This window comes from Suricata suricatta, chromosome 12, assembly GCF_006229205.1.
Source record: "Suricata suricatta isolate VVHF042 chromosome 12, meerkat_22Aug2017_6uvM2_HiC, whole genome shotgun sequence".
NCBI classification, from domain to species: Eukaryota; Metazoa; Chordata; class Mammalia; order Carnivora; family Herpestidae; genus Suricata; species Suricata suricatta.
In genome coordinates this window covers 52030551-52049136 of record NC_043711.1, presented here as the reverse complement: position 1 = coordinate 52049136, position 18586 = coordinate 52030551, and the positions used below count along the sequence as shown (strand labels likewise).

The window sequence follows — 18586 nt, the reverse complement described above, 5'->3', positions numbered from 1 at the left end:
TTTCCAACTCTGGGCACCCTTCTCTGCAAAACATTGATAACCTGAGTCCAATCAGAGCTCCCTGGGAATGTGGGCTGGCCCTCGTCGGGCCGGTGTCCCTCTGTCCTCACAGGTAGTCCCCGAGGACTCTCCCCAGTATCTCCCCCGTGCCCACAGAGCCACCTTCACTCCCTTGGCAGATGCCTGGAAGCAGAGGGGAAGACATGTGCACGCAGCAGAGGTGCTATGTCCGTGTGCCGGGGCTGCCTTCGTAGATACGAAACTGACATCCCCCTGTGGGCATGTTCCCGCATGCTACGTGCCTGCTAAGGCACGGACAGGCATGCAGACGTGACGTGTGGGATACCACACATATGTGCCGGACGTTTTCACATGGGGGCCGGCCCTCATATAGCCATGTGCCACATCTGTGGCTGCTGCAGGGCACTGTGTGCTGGCCAGTTAGCCCACAGGCAGCCTCTGCATTCCTGTATTAGAGCTGCGTGCATGTGTGGGTATGCCACCTGCACAGGTGTGCGTGTGCGCGTGTGTGTGCATGATGCGTTCGTGTGCACGCTGTTGTCTGCAGGTGAGCAGGTGGTGTCCAGGGATTTGAGCCGTATTCACATGTGCTCAGGTGTGTCTATGGGCACAAAAATTCTGTATGTGTATATGATTTGAGCACAGACAATACACTGCTCTGTGTACTATATTTGTGTCTGTGTGTCTGTGGCTGTGTATATGCCCTGATGAGAATGAGACTAGGGGTACAAAGGTAGCTAAATAACATGGGCCATTTGCATCTTCCCTGAACTCCCCCTGCAGGGTTCCCCCAGAGCCGTCCTAGCCCCCTCCCTGCCACTGCTCCCTCAACGAAGTTAACAGGCGGAGGCCCCCTGAGGCCTGCGCTCCAAGCCCCCTCCTACTGCACACGTCAAAGGAGAATTTCTCCGGATGGTGCCTGCAGCTCCTGGAAATGCCCCAAACGTCAGCTCTGCCTCCTCCCAGCAATTTGGAGAGCGAGGCAGGCAAGGAAGGGAACCCGTTCTGTGCTGAGCGAGGGGCGCTGGGCGTCACACCCAGACCCTCTGCTGGCAGAGCCTGCCTACTAGCTTACCCTTCTGAAGGTCGAGCCTGGCTGGGCCTCTGTCTGGGGGCCCAGGACCCCTGGGGATACGTGCCTGAGTGGGGCAGGCCAGCCGCAGAGACCCTTCTCCACACAACCCAGGTGAACAGAGGACGTCCACAAATGGAATGACCACTTGGCTACAAAGGGTGGCTGGGCAGCCTGTCCACTGGGAGTGCAGAGACCCCCTGGCAGATTTCCACAATCCTGAGCCTGCAGGGGGCTGGGAGGAGCCCGGGGAGCCTAGCTCCCAGCCAGAGGCCCCCCTCAGACTGACCTGGGAACTCGGCATCCGGTCTGAAAGTGCCAACTCCACCACCCAACATGACTGCTGCAAAATGGCCTGGCCACCCCACTCCTGCCCCCCTCCTGGCCATCGTGGGGACCTGGGGACTCATCCCTGCCACCACATGCCTTAGAGGGCCTGACCCGGTGGTCCTGGCACACTGAAGCCCACCCTGCCAGTGGGACCCTCTGTGGGAGGCCTACCTGTGCCTCTCTCTTGGAACCCAGTGGGGGCCGGCCAGGACGCACCCTCTAGTCCTCTGCATCTCCCCGGGACGAAGCTCGGAAGGAAGAGAATCTTGCCCCCTGCTACGGGCTTGGGGCCCTTGCATAACACGCACTGGGGCATTTGCTGAGCCGAGGCTGCCGGCATCTACCTGAGACCCTGGGCATCCGCCTGTCCAAGTCCCCAACAGCCCCGTCCTATCCCCCAGCACACGGACCCTCACACTAGTGTCTCCCTCGGCGCCGGCTCCCAATGCAGCCTCCGCGACTGCCAGATAAACAAGCCCGGCTAACCCCCCACCCCCCCTCCACGCTGCCGCCACCACCATCAGCACTGAAAAAAATCAAATGAAATGAAACAAAATAAAATGGGTGAGGGAGGAAGGGGAGAACGGAGTGGGGCGCTTTTTATTTTTTATTTTCTCATGCTGGGGTGGGGGGTGCCGGTACTTACTTGGCTACGAAAATCACCACAAATCCGGCACGGTTTCCAAGCGGGCAGCCCCGTAATCGCGGTGCGGCAGCTGGTGCCGCGGCTGAGCCCAGCCAGCGTGCCCCGGTCCCTCCGCAGACTGTACCATCCTGCCCGAGCAGGTGGGGGGGCGGGGGGGGGGAGGCGGAGGCGCCGGCGCCGGCTTCTAGGAGAGCATCTCGCTGGCAAAATGCGATCTCCGGGGAGGGAGAGGCCGCCCCTGCTGCTGCGCTGCCGGAGGCTGGGGGGAGGGGGCGGAGGACGGAGGACGCGGGAGGGACGTGGGGAGGGCTTGTTCTGGTGGGGGGACTGGGGGGGGAGAGTGGGGGCGGGGGTGTGTGGACCGAACCACCACGGTGTTGTTTGCGGTTTTAATTCCTCCCGTGGGATCATGAGGAACTGAAGCTGGCAGAGTCCCAGGAATATGCCTGCTCCCCCGAAGTAGGAGGGAATGTCAAGGGCATGGTGAGGGTGGCGCTGGGGCTGAGCCTGAGTGGAGGGCGTCCTGTCACTGGTGGTGGTCCGGAGAGAGTAGTAGGGGAGAGGGGAAGATTTTGCTCAAATGGCCCCAAGTCACCCCCTACTTGCTGGGGGACTCCTTGGCTATGCAGGGGCTCTGGTTTCCCCCCTCTTTTGTTCAGGACACCCCCAGACCTGGGGTGGGGGGCAAAGGTCACATAGGAGGAACAACGACTCAAACAGAGACCAAGCACTTCTGTGGTTGCAGGTGCAACACAGTAGAGCCATGCTGAGCTCCCTACTGCCATTTAAACACTACCCCAGCAGCCCTGCGGCCCCACCCATGGGCACCCCCACCTGCCTGGGGGCTGCAGGTCCAGCAGAAGACCCCCTCAAGGGGCCAGACTGTTCATCTGCTCACAGGTGCACACTGGCAAGGCTGTTTACAAATGTCTCCCATATCCACTTCACCTACAGGGACATCTGTGATGAGTTGGGAGGCTGACCATGTCCAGAGACTCTAGGGACCCCCAAGGAGAAGTCTGCAATTGCTCCCTTCTTCCTGCCTCGTCTGCTAACCCGTTTAAGCCCAGACCTGCTGCCCCTTTAAATCCAGACTCAGGAGGACAGACCTAAGAGCAAGGTTAGGAGGTCACAGTAGGTGAAGGGGCTTCTCTTGGATTGTGGAAAGGGAGCTTTCCACTGCCCTACCCCCTCCAGGAGGGGTGCCCTGCTTGGGAGGGAGGCACCAAAGTGGAAGACCTTCAGGACCACTGCCTCAGGGCACCCGTCAGTGTGTAGGGGGTGCATGTTGGAGGAGGGTCAGGGCTGGGGGTGGCCCCTGAAGGCTGCCCCAGACTGAAGCTGCCTCCTTCCCCTGTCCCCACCCCCTGCCCAGTTCTGAGCTGCCCGCCCGAGCCTGAACGTCCCGAGCTGCCTCTCCATCCCTGGGCTGGCACAGAATATCAATTTGTCTCGTTAAGCTGAAAGTCTGCACTGCACCAAAATCAGAACCTGGCCGGGCAGAGGTGCTGAGGGAGGCAGAGCGCTGGGAGTGAGCGCCAGCAGCGCGGCCTCTGTCTGCAGGGCTGATACTCCTTGCTCTTTATTCCCCTGACCCCACTGAGGGGTCCCATTCTGCTCCTGGGCCAGGCAGCGTGAGAAGCAGGGAGGATGCTAAGAAGCTAAGGGTGCTGAGTGCTGGGCGGCTGGGCTCCACTGGGCCAGGCAGGGAAAACTCTCGCCGAGTTCCAGCAGAGCAGCCTAGGACACAGCTCAGAGAAGCTCTTGCCCCCACCCACAGTTTGGGACACCCATGTTGGCCCCTTCCTGGGGGTATAGATGAGGGGCTCCATGGGTCCCCCTCCACGAAGACTTCTAAGTTAGAGCCCACCTTAGGAGGGGCCAAGTCAGGAGCCCCCCTTTCTTCCCCGGGGCCCGGGGGCAGCCTCTATCCTCCTACACAGGGTCAAATAAAATCATTCTGAGATGGCAGGGGTGTGGCTGGGCAATAAAGGGGCAGAGGGTGAAAGGCTCATTGCAGCTCACATCTGGCGGGAGCACATGTATCCATGCCAGGAATCCCACCGTTCTTTCTGTGACATCATTGGCAGGCAGAGATGAAGGAGGAAACCACTTTTCCTGATTACAAAACAAACAGCCCCACGAGGGGCCGGTGATGAGCCACCACGGCCACAGTAATAATCCTTCCTGCGTCCAGCACACTTGACAGTTTGCAAAGGCCACGGCAAAACAGTGAGTCGTTTGATCCTACCACTAAAATGACTGCTCTGAGCACCTGAATTACAGTGAGACATTTGTGTGTGGTGCCAGGGTATGCTGTCTCAAGCTGGCAGGGGTAAATCAAACCTGTGACCTTAGCCTGGGGATGCCAGGCCCATGGCTCCCTATAGGTGACGGCCAGCAGGGTGGGGGCCGGTTGGGAGCCCCAACACTCATCCTCTTGAAAGGCCTGAGTCCTGCCTGCTGCTGGCCCCGGTCTGGGGTGGGCTGGGCCTTCACCAGCCAACACCAAACTTTTAGGAGCTCATGGATTTTGTTCCCAGAACTGAAGACTAGAACTGACATCGGGGTAAGCTCCCATCCCCTTGGTATTTCAGGCCTTGTGCCTCAGCCTCTGCATCTGCACCCCAATTATAGGATGCCCCCTAACTGCTGAGGCAGCCCAAATGTCGGCCAGCACAGTCTGAAAGTTCTTCGTTATGTTTCACCCATAAACTCCCATTCATCCTTCAAAGTCCAGTGCAAATCCTGCTTCCTCAGATAGTCCTTCCCGATTCCACCAAAAGAACCAATTCATGAGTCTGGCCTGGCTCTGAACACACTGCATTGCAATGGTCTACACATCTGTCTCCCTCACTGAGCTGTGGCCACACCGGCTATGTCTCCAGAGCCCCAGCACCCGGCAGGTGCCACAATCAAGGCTTGAATGAATCCATTGCTGTGTGATTTTGATTTATCACATGTCAGAACCAGAAGGACCTTCATGGGTTCCTAACCACTTCTCCCAATTACGGCTGAGCAAACAGGCCTCCAGAAAAGGATGCAAGTGACTTGCCCAAGGTCATCCAGCCATAGACATTCATCTCCTGCCCTGCCCCCCTTACCTCCCCTTCCTGCAGCAGACGCACCTTGGGCATCTGGCCTGTCTTCCAGGATATGTTGGGGGGCAGAGGGTACTGGGCAGGCAGAGGTGTTGTGAAATCGGACAAACAATGGTGCCAGTGTTGCAACTCTGGGAAGGTTGGAAACGACAAGGCAGGGTCACCCACGGGGAAGAGGGGGAGAGAGGCAGGAGGCTGGCCAGGAGGATTACTGATAGCTTCTGCATCCAGCATGATTTGGCTTATGGTGAACAAGGATTGAGGGTTAGGGTTGGGGGAAGGTATGAGAAATAGGGCAGGGGTGAGGGGAGAGCCAGCCCAGTCTGATTTTCAAATCAGACTTTAGTTGTGCAGACCATGTGTTGGGGGACAAACCCTACAACCAGAGATTAAGAAGGAGGAGGAGAGGGTCAGTCTACCCGGGGATGAGGGTGGGGATGAGGCCCAGTCTGATGAAGGCGATTTGCATAAAGGAGTCAGAGGAGGTGGGTCGAGACGGGTCACAGGGAGGCAGAACCAAAGGCAATCAGACACTACTGTGTCCTTTCTGGGAGACGCAGGTTCTCTTGTGCTTCCCCCTCTGGAAGAGAAGTAGGAATGAGGGCTACATCTGCCCTTGCCTTGTCCAGCTCAGGGTCTTCTGACACCTGGACAGGGGTCCTGGGGCAGGTTAACTGAAGTCACAAAGAGCTGCTGTTGATGAGAAGCTATTTCCAAAGGCCTCTCACATTGCTGCTTTATCTGACCTTCACAAATCACCTTTGGAGAGACTGGGCTTCTTCCCATTTTACAGGAGAGAAAAATGGAAGCTCAGAGACCTCAAGTGGCTTGCTTAGGAGTTACAGAGCCAGTGAGGACCAAGGTCAAGATTTGAACCCAGATTGGACCCATGTGAGTGTTAGACCCTCCCTCTGTCCCTCCCTAAATTTACCCAAGTTTGAGGCATACTCAACTCACACTTTTCTTGAAGCATGACCTTGAGGGGTCACAGAATGTGTGTCTGGGGACCATGTGGCCCAGCTTGTTCCAAGTCTCTTAGCCACCTTGGGGCTCTATTCCCATTCCCACCAAGGTCCAGAATTTCCTTAGCCAACCTGATCTTAGTTTTGTGGCCAGACAGATCTGGCTTCAAATCCCTGCTCTTTCATTTACTGGCAGCACTTGGGCCAGTGACTCAACAACCCTGAGTTTTCTCATCTGTAAAATGGGAATAATAATACCTATTTGACTGGGTCACAGGCTGACGGAGAATGGCAGCTGTTATTAATAGAATAAACACAGAATAGACACAGAGGGCGAGATTCTTTAGAAGTCCCCTGGGAAACGCTGGGGGGGGGGGTCTCTTCTAGCCCCTCATCCTGCTGGTTGATGTCTCAGATCCCTCCCCTGTAGAGCGCAGGCAGGGCTGGCCTCTAAACCCTGCCAGTCCAGGGCAGCCCTGCTGACACACAAACCCAGGCCCCTAGTGCCGGCCCCTCCCACTGGTTCTTGCTCCCTGAGTAAGGAGGGTGCAGCCTGACCTCTACCTTGAGCCGCCATGCACATCAGCATCCTACAGTGCAGCTCATGCCATGAGCTCCACAGCATCCTGGGAGGCATATTGGTCCTATTTTTCATCCCCATTTTACTGATGAAGAAAGTGAAGTACAGAGAGGTGAAATGATGCTGGCCAAGGTCATACAGTGAGTTTGGGAACCGAGACTTGAAACCAGGACTGGGTGAGTCCTCACATTAAGCCCAAAGATCCCAAAAGAGGTAGGTGTGAACCTGGGTTCAGGGAGCCACAGGTCAGAAAACTGGAGCCCAGAAGGCCTCCCCCAGCCTTCCACTGGGGCAGGGCAGGTGTGTGGCGATGACTGTGAAGCCAGAGGTTAGGAACAGTGGCCAGTCAGAGAGCTGGGACTTTCTCTCCTGCAAGAACACAGAGCCTGGGGAATCAAGAACTAATATGGGAGGACTCCCTGGGGGAGGTTGCCTTTTCCAGGCTTGGGAATCATGGTCTCAGCCATGCTATCCCTTCGGTAAGTGCACATGCAAACACACTGCCCACTCCCATCTGTCAATCCTGCCTCCTCACCTTGGTCTCCCTCCTCCTTCTCCTGCTCTCCTCCCCCTGTTTACCCATCCCTGCACCTTAGAGAGCTTCTCAACTCCTCTAAACCCTCTTTGGCTTCCCTGTGCCTTTAGCATAAAGCCCAAATTCCTTCCATGGCTCATGAGGGTCAGATGACTATTCCAGACCCTCCTCATTATTCTCTGTCCGCTTTCCCCACACTAAGCCTCTCCTGCTCTTCAAACACACTCTTGCATTTCCATGCCTCTGCGTCTTTGCATGCACCATCCACTCTGCCAGGGATGCCTTCCCTTCCCACCTTTCTGCCTGGAGAATTCCTACTCATGCTTCAAGGCTCAGCTCCAGAAACCCCTCCTCTCTGAAGTCTTCCCTGATTTCCCCTCCATCATCTTGAACCCCCAACAAGAGTTTGTTGCTATTAACCTTTTTATGTCATGTCCATCAGGCTGGGGGAATCCTTGGGGACAGGGAATGGAACTCATTTGCTTGTATCCTGAGCACTGGGCACAGAACCTCAATAAATATTGATTGAACTGATGAGTGCAGGTTTGTTGAATGAAAAAGCAATTCCCCTGGTGGTTTTGAACTGGTATTTGCATCTGGAGGTCCTGGTGTAAGGGTTGCTATTTCCTGAACCTGTCAATGAATGGGGGCTCTGTATGCCCACCTTGTGAAGGGCAGAGGAAGACCTGAAGACTGCTGCTCCCCAGTTCTTGAGGTCTCAACAAGGAATAGGGTGCTTGGACCCGGGGCTGAACTCAAGGGGAACTGAGCACCCAAGGAGGCCCTATCCCTCAGAGCTCCCTTCCAGCTACCCACAGCCTGACATTTTACCATTAGTTATTCATTTCTTGAGGATTATTCAGTCTACAAATATTTATTTAGCTCTCACTGGATGTGAATGTGCTGCGGTTCCTAGTTAACATTTGTGTGTGTGTGTGTGTGTTTGTGTGTGTGTGTGTGTGTGTGTGTGTGTGTGTGTTTTCACTCCTGCCAGAAGCCTGACTACCTAGAGAAAGAAGAGGAGAAGGAAGGAGGAAACAGAAGGAGTAGGGACAATGGATCCAGGACTGTCAGGAGAAGAGAAAAGGGATTTGTCATTTGCTAAGTGCCTACTATGTGCCGGGCACTTAACACAAGGGCTGTTGTTTACTCCTCGCTGCTACCCAGGAGAATTTAGGGTGAACAACCCTCAATTTAGAGGTAAAGGTAAGCCCGTGGAGCGTGAATGGCTTGTGAGGGGAAGCAGAGCTTTGTGGCACAGGACTGAGCATTCGAACCTAGTGGTCTGCCCCACAGCCTGCTCTGATGCCCCCCTCCTGAGGACGTTGGGGTGCCCAGCAGGAAGAGAGGAGTCCCAGAGAGTTCGGGAGCCTTGGTGTGACAAGGGAAAGTGCTGCAGCTGGGGGGCCCACCTGCGGACCGCTGGACAGCTGGACGCCCCTGGGATCGTACCGGGTAGGGGTGAGGGACTGACACGCACCCATCCTGGCTGCTGGCGTGCCGTCAGAATGGGTGGGAGGCCGCAGGGGCCCATCAGCTCCCTCTGCTGAGAGCCCTCCTGTGTGCTGATGCACATATCTATGCACACACTATTAACCTGCTATGGGGACAGTGTCACTCCCATTTTACTGATGAGAAAACCGAGATCTGGAGAGTGGAGGCAACAGGCCCAGGATCACATAGCTGGAGCCAGAAGGAAGGCTGACTGAGAAGTGTGGTTACAGGCTCACCTCTTATGAGGCTTCTAAAGAGGAGGGCTGAGGGCTGAAGCCCTTGTTCTGTCACTGGAGGCCCCTCCCTCCGGGAGCTCCTCCGGCTCTGTTCTCCACTGGACCCCAAAGTGGCAAGGGAGTGGGGTGGGGCCAAAGAGATTAGGAGCTGGAGCCCAGGGACTAGCTCGAATTCTGCTCCACTCTGATGGGCTGTGTGATTTGAGATCTCTTGATCTCGCTGCTGGCCTCAGGCTTCTCATCTGTAAACTAGGCACGGTGTCTTCAGTTTCCTGCTTCTCTGTCTGCTCATTTGTTGAGTAAATATCCACTGATGTCTCCTACTTGCCAGGTTCTGTGCTCAGTGCTGAGGGTACAGCAGAAAAGCCCTTGATGTGTACTCTCAAGAGGATTTAGAGACAGATGTGAAATGAATGAAGAAACAATGTAAATTGATAAAAGGGTACCAGACGAAGGGGCAGAGGCCATGAGTACATTCAGCAGGAGGACCTGGTCATCCCTGGCAGGCGTGGAGGGGAAGTTGCAGAAGGTTTCTCCTCGGGGGGAGTCACTGAGCTGAGGTCTGGAGTCTGAGCAGAAGTTCTCTAGGTAAGCAGAGAGGTGGTGTTCCTGGCAAAGGGAATGGCACATGCAAAGGCCCTGTGGCTAGAAAGAGCTTAGCAATTCTCAAGGAACTTGAAAGGGGGTCTGAATGCCTACAGGGGAAGAGTGTCAGGAGAGGAGTGGGGGATTTGGAGACCACCCTCCAGATTTCTGTCCTTATCCCTGGAGTAGGAGGAACTTTAGATTTTAAGAATTAAACAGAATGAGGAGCATGAAGCCCTTGGCAAGGTGCCTGCTGCATGCTAGAATTCTGCATTGTAAGACAGCTGCGCCTCCCATGGGGAACACATTCATTCAATGAACTGTGGCAGATTCTGAGCCAGGGACACATCAGCAAGAGGGAAAGGGGTCCTGCTGCCACAGAAGAACGCTCTATAGACATTAGGACTCTCAAGTGCACTGGGAAGTGAGGGGAGCCACCTGACAGAAGGGGAAACAGAGGCCAGAAGAGGTGAAGGGACCCTGAGCATCAGGGGTGACTGGAATGAGAGCTGTGGGTTCAGGACTCTCAGTCCAGTTCTTCTTCTGGGCTACTAGGTTGCCATAAGGGTAGTTCCACTTGAGAGCCGCTGGGCAGAAGAGATGGTACTCGTATGCGTTACAAAGAGTAGACTGAGAGGCAGCACTGCCTGGACAATGACTACATGCCAAGTCCTCTTCGTCCTAAGAACTTTTCATGTTGTGGCTCCCTTAATTCCTACTTATTATCATCCCCATTTTACAGATGATGAAACAGAGGTAGAGGGGCATGTAACTAGAAAGAAGTGGTCCTGCTGGCAAGGGGGTTGGGATTTGAACACAGACCCTCTTCCCTACCCTGCTGGAAGTATGGGGAGTGTTGGAGCCCAGCCACGGTGTCCAGCAAGTGGCCGAAGGAAGCAGGGTAGAGGTGGGACAGAGAGCAGGAGCTGGGCCTGAGGAGGGAGAATAAGAGATGAGCTTTTCTGCCCTTGGAACACAAGTGATGCTGATGCAGCCTTAGCAGCCTTCAGAGGGATCCCCGTGGGGGTGTCCCACTTTCTCCCCAGAGGAAATTCCCTTTGGGATCTGTTTATGAAGCTGGTTTGTGTGGAATCATGGCCACTGGTGGCTGGAGGGTGCTGCCATGCACCTATCCTTCCATTTTACAGACAGGGATCCTGAGCCCCAGCCCAGGGCAGCCACCTGCCTTGGGGACAATGCAAGAAAGCCAGGGCTGGCGGTGTGTGTGTGTGGTGGCTCTATAGAAGCCATTTAACCCTGTAAGAAATGCCCCTGTCACCTTGTGGGACCACCTTGCTCAGAATCTGTCTTTATAAAATATGACTCCAAAGAGCCCCTGCACTGGGGTCAGGGTCATCCTCCAAGGAGACCCTTCATCACTGGAGATTTCTGGCCGGGATGGCCCACTCCACAGACCCTCTGTGGACAGGAGTGTCCTTAAGGCTGGCAAACTCTCTCACTACAAGGCCATGGACACGTTGCCCATGGAGATGAAGCTAACTGCCATGGCCCAGGGAGGTGTCCTATTCTCTTGAGCCCTCCTTCCTGTCCCCCTCGCACCCACAGGCCAATTTGCAACAGAGGTACAAGAAGGAAATGGAAGGGTCTTGACAAACTGGAAGGGATTCTCAGCCACAAGGTGCTATTTCTTTCTGGGGTACACTGAATAGTACAGGAGAGGGCTTAGGGGTCACAGAGAGAGGGGATGGAACTCCAGCTCTGCCACTGTGGCATGGCCTTGAGCTAGTCATTTGGTCAGTTAGAACCTCAATTTCTAGGAGCAGTGGGTGGCTCAGTCAGTTGAGCATCTGATGTCTGCTCAGGCCATGATCTCATGGTTTGTGACATCGAGCCCCACATTGGGCTCTGTGCTGACAGCTCAGAGCCTGGAGTCTGCTTCGGATTCTGTGTCTCCCTCCCTCTCTGCCCCTGCCCCACTCATTCTTTCTCTCTCAAAAATAAATTTAAAAACATTAAAAAAAAAGAGCTTCAGTTTCTCTATCTGTGAGGTGGGAATAATATAATTGATTTGGTCTTTGATTTCAAACAAAATGAAAGAGAATATGAAGATATTGGTTCATTTCCTCAGCATTAATTTAGCAACTACTACATGCCTAGCAGTGTGGGGACTGCTTCCTGGAGCAGGGCTTGGTAGGAGGACACTCTGTTGCAAAGGAGAGAAGGAGGGAGGAAGGGTTTGGAGAGCCCTGTGGGGTGCCACGGATGTGAGGGGAAGGTGGTGCTCCAGCTCAGGGTCCTCCCATGTGGGGCTTGTCTCAAACCTCTGGAGACTTCTCCCAAGGGTGGTGACCATTTCCCCTGGGACCTGGGCAGGCCTCTCAGCTCCAGCCCCACAGAGGAACCCAGCCGTGAATCCCTGCCTGGAAATCTAGCCCCAGCTCAGGTCCCAGAACCACTCTGGCTGGAGGCTGGGTGGTGTAGGGCTGGGGTGTGGGCGCTGAACTCACAGACACCTGGTCCATGTTAAGGCACTGCTACTTGCTGGCTGTGTTACCTTGGGCAAGTCACTTCACCTCTCTGAGCCTCCGCTTCTTCATCAGCAAGCTAGAGATGATGTCTACCTCAGAGGACTATACTGAGGACTGAAACATCGCATGTAAAACACTTGGCCTGTCATGTGTTACATGCACAACTAATGGTAGCTTCAAATGACCACGTGCCTCTCCTCTGTTCCCACAAGTAAGCAGGACACAGGTGTTCTGCCCTGGGTGGCTGGGTGTGGTGGCAGTCTTGCCAAACGGTCTTCTGGAGTAGCGCTGGCTCCTGAGAGCTGTTGGGATGGATAAGTGACATCAGGGGGGCAGCTGTCATCTGCCAGGGTGGCAGGGTGGGGGCATGAACACTACAAAAACTGGCAAGCACCACAAAGCAGGGCACCTTCCTCCCTGAGAGCTGGTCATGAAGTGCTTGCCACTGAGCTCTGGGCGGGAGCTCACCACTGCTGCCTGGTCCACCGCCTGGCAGTTCAGGGGACCCCTTTCCACTCTGGTGCCCTTGGACCTGCTCCTCCAGCTGCCCTGGCCCATCCCAGCACCGGTAACCTGCTCCTGGGACTTCTCTCCTACCCTCCTGCCATGGGCTTGCTGAGGACGGCCACTCGGCCCAGAGGGACTTCAGCGTCAGCTGCGGTGAGCCTGGCGCGGTGTCACTCTGGGACACGGCTGGCCAATTACCTTCTCTCTTCCCCTTCCCTTTGCTGCTCTCGGTGCTGAGCACTTCCCGACCCGCTTCCTCTCTTTTGTTTTAAAGCTTATTTGGTGGTGGGAATCCCAAGCAGGTTCCGCACTGTCAGTGCAGAGCCCAATGCGGGACTTGGGCTCATGAACAGGAGATCATGATCTGAGCTAAAGTCAGAAACTTGACTGACTGAGCTATTCAGACACCCCCAAACTGCCTCCTCTTAACCCCCAGCCCCCCAGCCACCAGTTTCTTGCTCAAACTCCCATCCCAAGGGGTCCATGAGGCCCAGTGCCCACTCCTCTGATCTGTCCGTGTCTACCCCTCTTCTTCCTCCAGCACCATAAAGTTGCTAGCAGTCAGCAGATGGCTGAATTTGGGGACAGGTGACCCGGGGTGGCCCTGCTCCTTTCTCCCTGAGGCCTTGGGCAAGCTGCTTCACCTCTCAAAGACTCTACGAAAGGGACAGTGATAGATGTCAGGCCCCCGCCATCAGTCAGGCCCTGAGCCAGTGACTTCACTGGCCAGTCTCACTTTTTATTTCCTCATCTGAAGAATGGGGACAACAAAAGTGTCTCCCTCAGGGAACTGCACGGCGACCCCTGGCAACAGCTTTTGTGAGGTCGGCTCGCTGACTGTCAAGTGCCATGCTAATGCTGTTATTCTACCTTGAAGGGCAATGCTTGTTTAGATCTCCAGGTTTTTGATGTGTGTGCGTGCGTGCGTGTGTTTAATGCCACAGCCATGTTATTTATAGTCAGCTCCCATACAGGTTTTTATCATTCCTTGCCTGCTCGGCTAAAAATAACAAATGACAAAGGTCAGGTCTGCCCCTACCTATTGGAGGAATCTACAAAGAATGAAGCTTTTGATTCACTGACTTGGGGAAGTAAGAACCCTCCTGCCGGCCACAGCCCCTGGGACTCCTCACCAGGTCTCCCGGCCCACCCAGGACGTGGGGAGGTTCGGGGAGGCCTGCCTGTCTCTCAGGGTGGGAGGTGAAATTGGACTGTCACCTCTTCCCCCAGCCTGAGAACAACTGTAGATTAAAGGGCAGGAGTCCCAGGCCCTGGTTCCAGGGGTGTGACATGGGCCTCAGTTTCCCTATATTCAAAATGAGAGGGGTGGAGAACACAGGCACTGAGAACTTCCTCCTGATCCCACGTGTGAAGGAGATCCAGTCTAATTTCTCTGTTGTCCGCGCCGCACCGCTGTGGACTCACTTACTGAACATCTACCGGCCCCTGATACTGACAGCAGCACTGATGATGCCAGTGCTCAGAGCCTGTATTTGTGGGGTGCTGATGAGATGCCAGGCACATGCCTGCAGGTGGAGTATACTCACTGCACACACCCACCCAGGGAAAGGAAGCTTGGCATCCGCATCGGACAGATGAGGGAGGGGACAGAGCCCCACAGGCGAGGGGGCATGAGCGCCAGCCGACGCCAGGCAGGCGTGGCTCCGGAGAAAGACTGAGTGTCGGCTCCCGGTTCTGAGCTGGGCACAGCCGGCAGGAAGACCGACACAGCAAGACCTCACTTTCTCCATCACTGAGGCAGCCCTGGTCCTGGCTAGGGGAACCCTCATGCAGTGTGGGCGGTATGGCCCCACAAAGGCACCTGGTCTTTATTGGGGGAAAGGCAGAGGGGAAAAGCATTCCAGCAGTGGGCACAGCGAGAGTGGTTCAGGGGGTCAGAAGCAAGGGCATGGACGCTGGGGAGAAGAGGGGCTGAGGTGTGGAGTAGGGGACACAGAAGACCACCGGAACCCCATAGCAAGGAAATGAGCATTTTGCCTGTGCATCAGAATCCCCCAGACTTAGTAATGGTGGTGGCCAGTTCCATGAGTGTATATTAAAAAAAACAACCCAACTCTCTCTTAAAAAGAATAGATACACCTACTTGGTATTATCTTAGGCATATATCACCATGAGATCATGGATCTGTTTTGCCAGTTGTATTTTTCTCCTAATGTGTTAAAATAAATGCGCACTTATTAAAATAGAAAGGACGCACTTGTTTACCCCCCAGAACGGTGGCCCGAGTGTGCCCTCTGGGAAATACAGCTTGGCCTCAGCCCGTGGGTTGCGGTAGGACTTCTGAGAGATTAGAAGGGGCAGCAGGAACATTCCTGGGGGTCGGCCCCCAACCCTAAGACCACATCTTGGGGTGCCTCTGGCCGAGCCCTGCTCATCACCTCCTTCTCGGCCTCAGCTCTCTGGCTTACCCTGAGCCTGGAGAGCTCAGTCCTGGATACACTCTTTTCCCAGCCAAGAGCTTGTGCGGCCCGCTCTGACCTCAATGACTAACACACATTCCTGGCCTAGTTAGAAAGCCCCTCGCCTCTCATATTTATAGCCACCTCCCGACTCCGCTTGAGCCTCTGAGGGAGGCCTGGGCCTTCTTCGCCACCCCCGCCCCGCTCTGAGCCTTGCTTGTCCTGACAGACACTGTCAGCCTCTCCTCTTTGAGAGAGGAGTGGAGCAAGGGTTTCCTGCTGAGTGACGGTGGCCAAGGAGCTTCTGCTCCCCACACTTCATCGGTGAGAGGAGAGGCATCGGACCACCAGGGTGGGAGTCAGTGAGACCCTGGTTCTGAAATACCAGGAATGACTAATGCTTGCTGATTGCTGATTCTAGCCTGGGCCACATCCGAAGCTCTTGGCACATACGGACCCATTTAATTCTTCTAGCGACCCTATGGGGGACATCCTAGTATCATACCTGTGTCACGGGGGAGGAAACCGAGGCACAGAAAAGTTAGGTGACTTGTCTGAGACTACACGGCTAGCTGGGATTCCAAGTGGACTTCAGGCCTGGCTCGCGGCGGGGGTCCTCAGTTGTACAGTGGAGCTGCCCCCATCCATTCCCTGCCTTTGGGGTCTCCTTACTCAGTCGAGCACATCACCCCCTGTCTGCAATAAAGTAAGAGCTGGGACAGCCACACGCTGGCCTCAGGCACTTCTCCCTTCGAGGAAGTTGGTGAGGACATGGCTCATGAGGGACAGAGCGAAAAGGGGCTGAGAATCACAGCTGGGACGTCTGCCACAGCATCTCTGTACTGGGGACTCTGAGACCTAGAAGAAAGGAAAAGCAGCCGGCAACTGGTGGCAAGCGAGAGGGTGGGCCTTGGCGATGGAGTCCTGGTTGCCACGCCCCCAGCCCCACCCACTTCTTTGGCCCTTGCCTCACACAGGGGGAAGACACGCAAGGAATTTTATTCACCTACAGGCTTTGGGTTGAATGGGTCCAGTGAGTGTTCATAGTAGCAAATGGAGATTCCAAGAGGGGCAGGAGAACTAATACTGCTCGAGTGTTTATGCTCTATGTGAAACTGTGCCGTGCACTTTGTAGTCGCTTATTCATTCAACAAACATTGGCCAAGCACTGGGTCCATATTGGCTGGTTTATATGTTACCTCATTTAATTCTCTTCAACTCTGTGAGGTAGGCACTCTTGTGACCAGTGAGGAAATTGAGGCACAGACGTGGAGACTGGTGCCCGGGGTCACTAACCCAAGTGGCAGGACTTCCGGGATTGAAGGCAAGGCTTTGTGCTCATGCACACAATCGTTAACAGTGGGTATGGTGTGTCAGCGTGGTGGGGGGTTTCCAAGGGAAAACTGTCACCTATGTCATCTCCTGACACGTTTTCCCCTAGCTGTGCAGATCTGAGTGCACCTGTTTTCCAGCCCCTAAACTTGATCCCATAGGCTCACCCCAACACGGTGTGAAGGGGCAGTTGAGGAAAAGTCCCCTTTTGCTGCTCTTCCTAAAAATCAGCCCTAAGAGATTAAAAAAAAAACCCAAAAAACAAAAAAACCCTGTTCTCACACTCAACTAAAACTCCAAGTTGAGGTTTCAGGATCCTGGAGTGGAAGAAAGGTGTCGGGCTGCCTGTCCTTAGCCAGAAAATTGATGGCCGACCCTGATTTAATTAGCTTTTCCTTCCAATGATTTAGGGAAGCCTGTAATTAGCTCAGGGGCCCACAGGGAGAGGCTGGGTGTGGGAGCCAGCATGGAGGCAGGCAGGAAGGGGTGGGGGTGGGGTGGGGGCTGGTTTGAAGCTCAGACTCCCAGTCCTGCCAGGTATTGGAGGATGGGCCAACCATCTGTTCCCCATGGCAGGTGGGTAGAGAGAAATCCTAAATAAATGCGGAGCAAGAGAAGGGGGCTGGGCAGGGGTAAGCGTGAGCTTCGAGACTGTACCTTAACATTCTGACTTGTATCGGACCAAACTGTGTGACTTGTGCAGGCGATATACCACCCCGGATTCAGAGGGTGGCAGTGAGGCTAACTCGCCACAGATGAGCTCTCCAGGGCCCTTGCAGATGGCTGGAGCTCCTCCAAAAGCGTCCGGCATTAAAGCAGCATTTCCCGGCTAGGAGCAGGGCGAGCCCAGCTCTCAGTACTGAGGGGGCGGCTCCTGGAGCGGGGCCTGGATGGCACATCAGTAAGCGGTCATTAGCCGGACATAGGCGAGCTCTGGCCTGAGACCCTTGCCAGCTGGACTTCAAGGGTATGCACACCCCAAATGGGCAGGCTACCTCTCTATGGGCCCCCAGCTCCTCCAGGCCTGCACCCGTCCCCAGATGTTTTCATAGGGAAGTAGGGCCAGTCCCACCTTTTGGGAATTCAGCCTGACCTCAACATTCCAGAGAAGCACTCACTAAAGTCATCAGTCCAGCAGTGGTGCAGAGTTTACAGGCCATGCTCAAGGGTAAGACATAGGACTTGGGACAGGAAGCCCTTCATTCATACATTCATAAACTTTCAGCCTGAGAACTTTCACAGACATGAACAAACCCACAGCCAGGGAATGTCTAGTGATTACAGATGGCTGTTTCATCTTTGAGGACAGTTTGTCCTTGATCAGTGAACTGCCTGTCCATACTCCCATACTCTTTTTTGAGGTGTTTTGTGGACATTGTTAGCCATACCATGGCCAGTCAATATAGGAGCAGTGCGGAAAGTCCACATAAAGTGACAGTGGGAAGAGAGGGAACACTGTACAGATGTTTATAGCCGGATGCTGAGCTATAAAGACAAACTGTGAGTGCCTGAGAGAATATGGTCTGTGCGTGAGTAGAGAAGTCAGAGACGGCCATGGGCCACACAGGTAAGGGGCAACCGCACTTCCTGACGGCACCTTCAGAATGCCTACTCTGTGTCCGGGCCCATGCGAGGTGCTTTCGCAGGCATCCTCTCTAACTCCTCCAGTAACTCTGCCAGGGAGGCAGTATTAGCCCATTGACAGAAGAGAAAACACTGGGAGGTAACCTGCCCAATGCCTTGCAGCCCACTCAGTTTGAACTTGAATCTAAGTCTGTCAAATACCAGAGCCTGTGTTCTTCCACATCGCACACAGCTGTGCTGGTGGGGTTGAAGATGAAAAGATAAGGAGGACTAAATGGGTGGGTGTGGGGCAGAAAGGAAAGTAGATATTAAATTCGGGTTTTTAAATGTACCTGTATGGGCGCACCTGCTATGAGCCAGGCCACTGAGACTAAGGACATAACGCCTGTCCTCTAGCTGCTCAGAGTCCAGTGTACGTGTGCTGCTAAGCCCAACTTAACAAGTCTTCCCTTCCCCAGTTGAGCAGCTGACCCTTCTCCCCTGGTCCCCCTCTTCCTGACCCCTTGACTGGTTTCTATCTTATTCTCTACCCCAAGCAATGTCTGCATCCCAGCCTTGGACTTGGGACTGATCTCACTGGATGTTTGTGGATACCCATGCTTGGTTTCTCAGCTGCCTTGCTTATGCCCTTCATCATAACACTTCTCTGTGTGAGGCTCAGAGAGGTTAACTAGCTGGCCCAAGAGTCACGT

General features: G+C 54.7%; 1 protein-coding gene across 11 annotated transcripts in view; it reads right to left on the bottom strand.

Moving 5' to 3' along the window:
• ATP2B2 (ATPase plasma membrane Ca2+ transporting 2) overlaps positions 1–18586 on the bottom strand; it is a 289183-nt gene that overhangs the window by 170432 nt on the left and 100165 nt on the right. For 4 of the 11 annotated variants that reach the window (XM_029916066.1, XM_029916069.1, XM_029916070.1 and 1 more), the window contains exon 1: positions 2070–2213. The exons of 3 other annotated variants lie outside the window; for them this stretch is intronic. The gene's annotated coding sequence lies outside the window, so the exon portion shown is untranslated. Of the gene's footprint in view, positions 1–2069; positions 2214–18586 lie in introns of those variants that run through there. 4 more of the 11 variants (XM_029916060.1, XM_029916064.1, XM_029916065.1 and 1 more) reach the window with 2 other exon arrangements.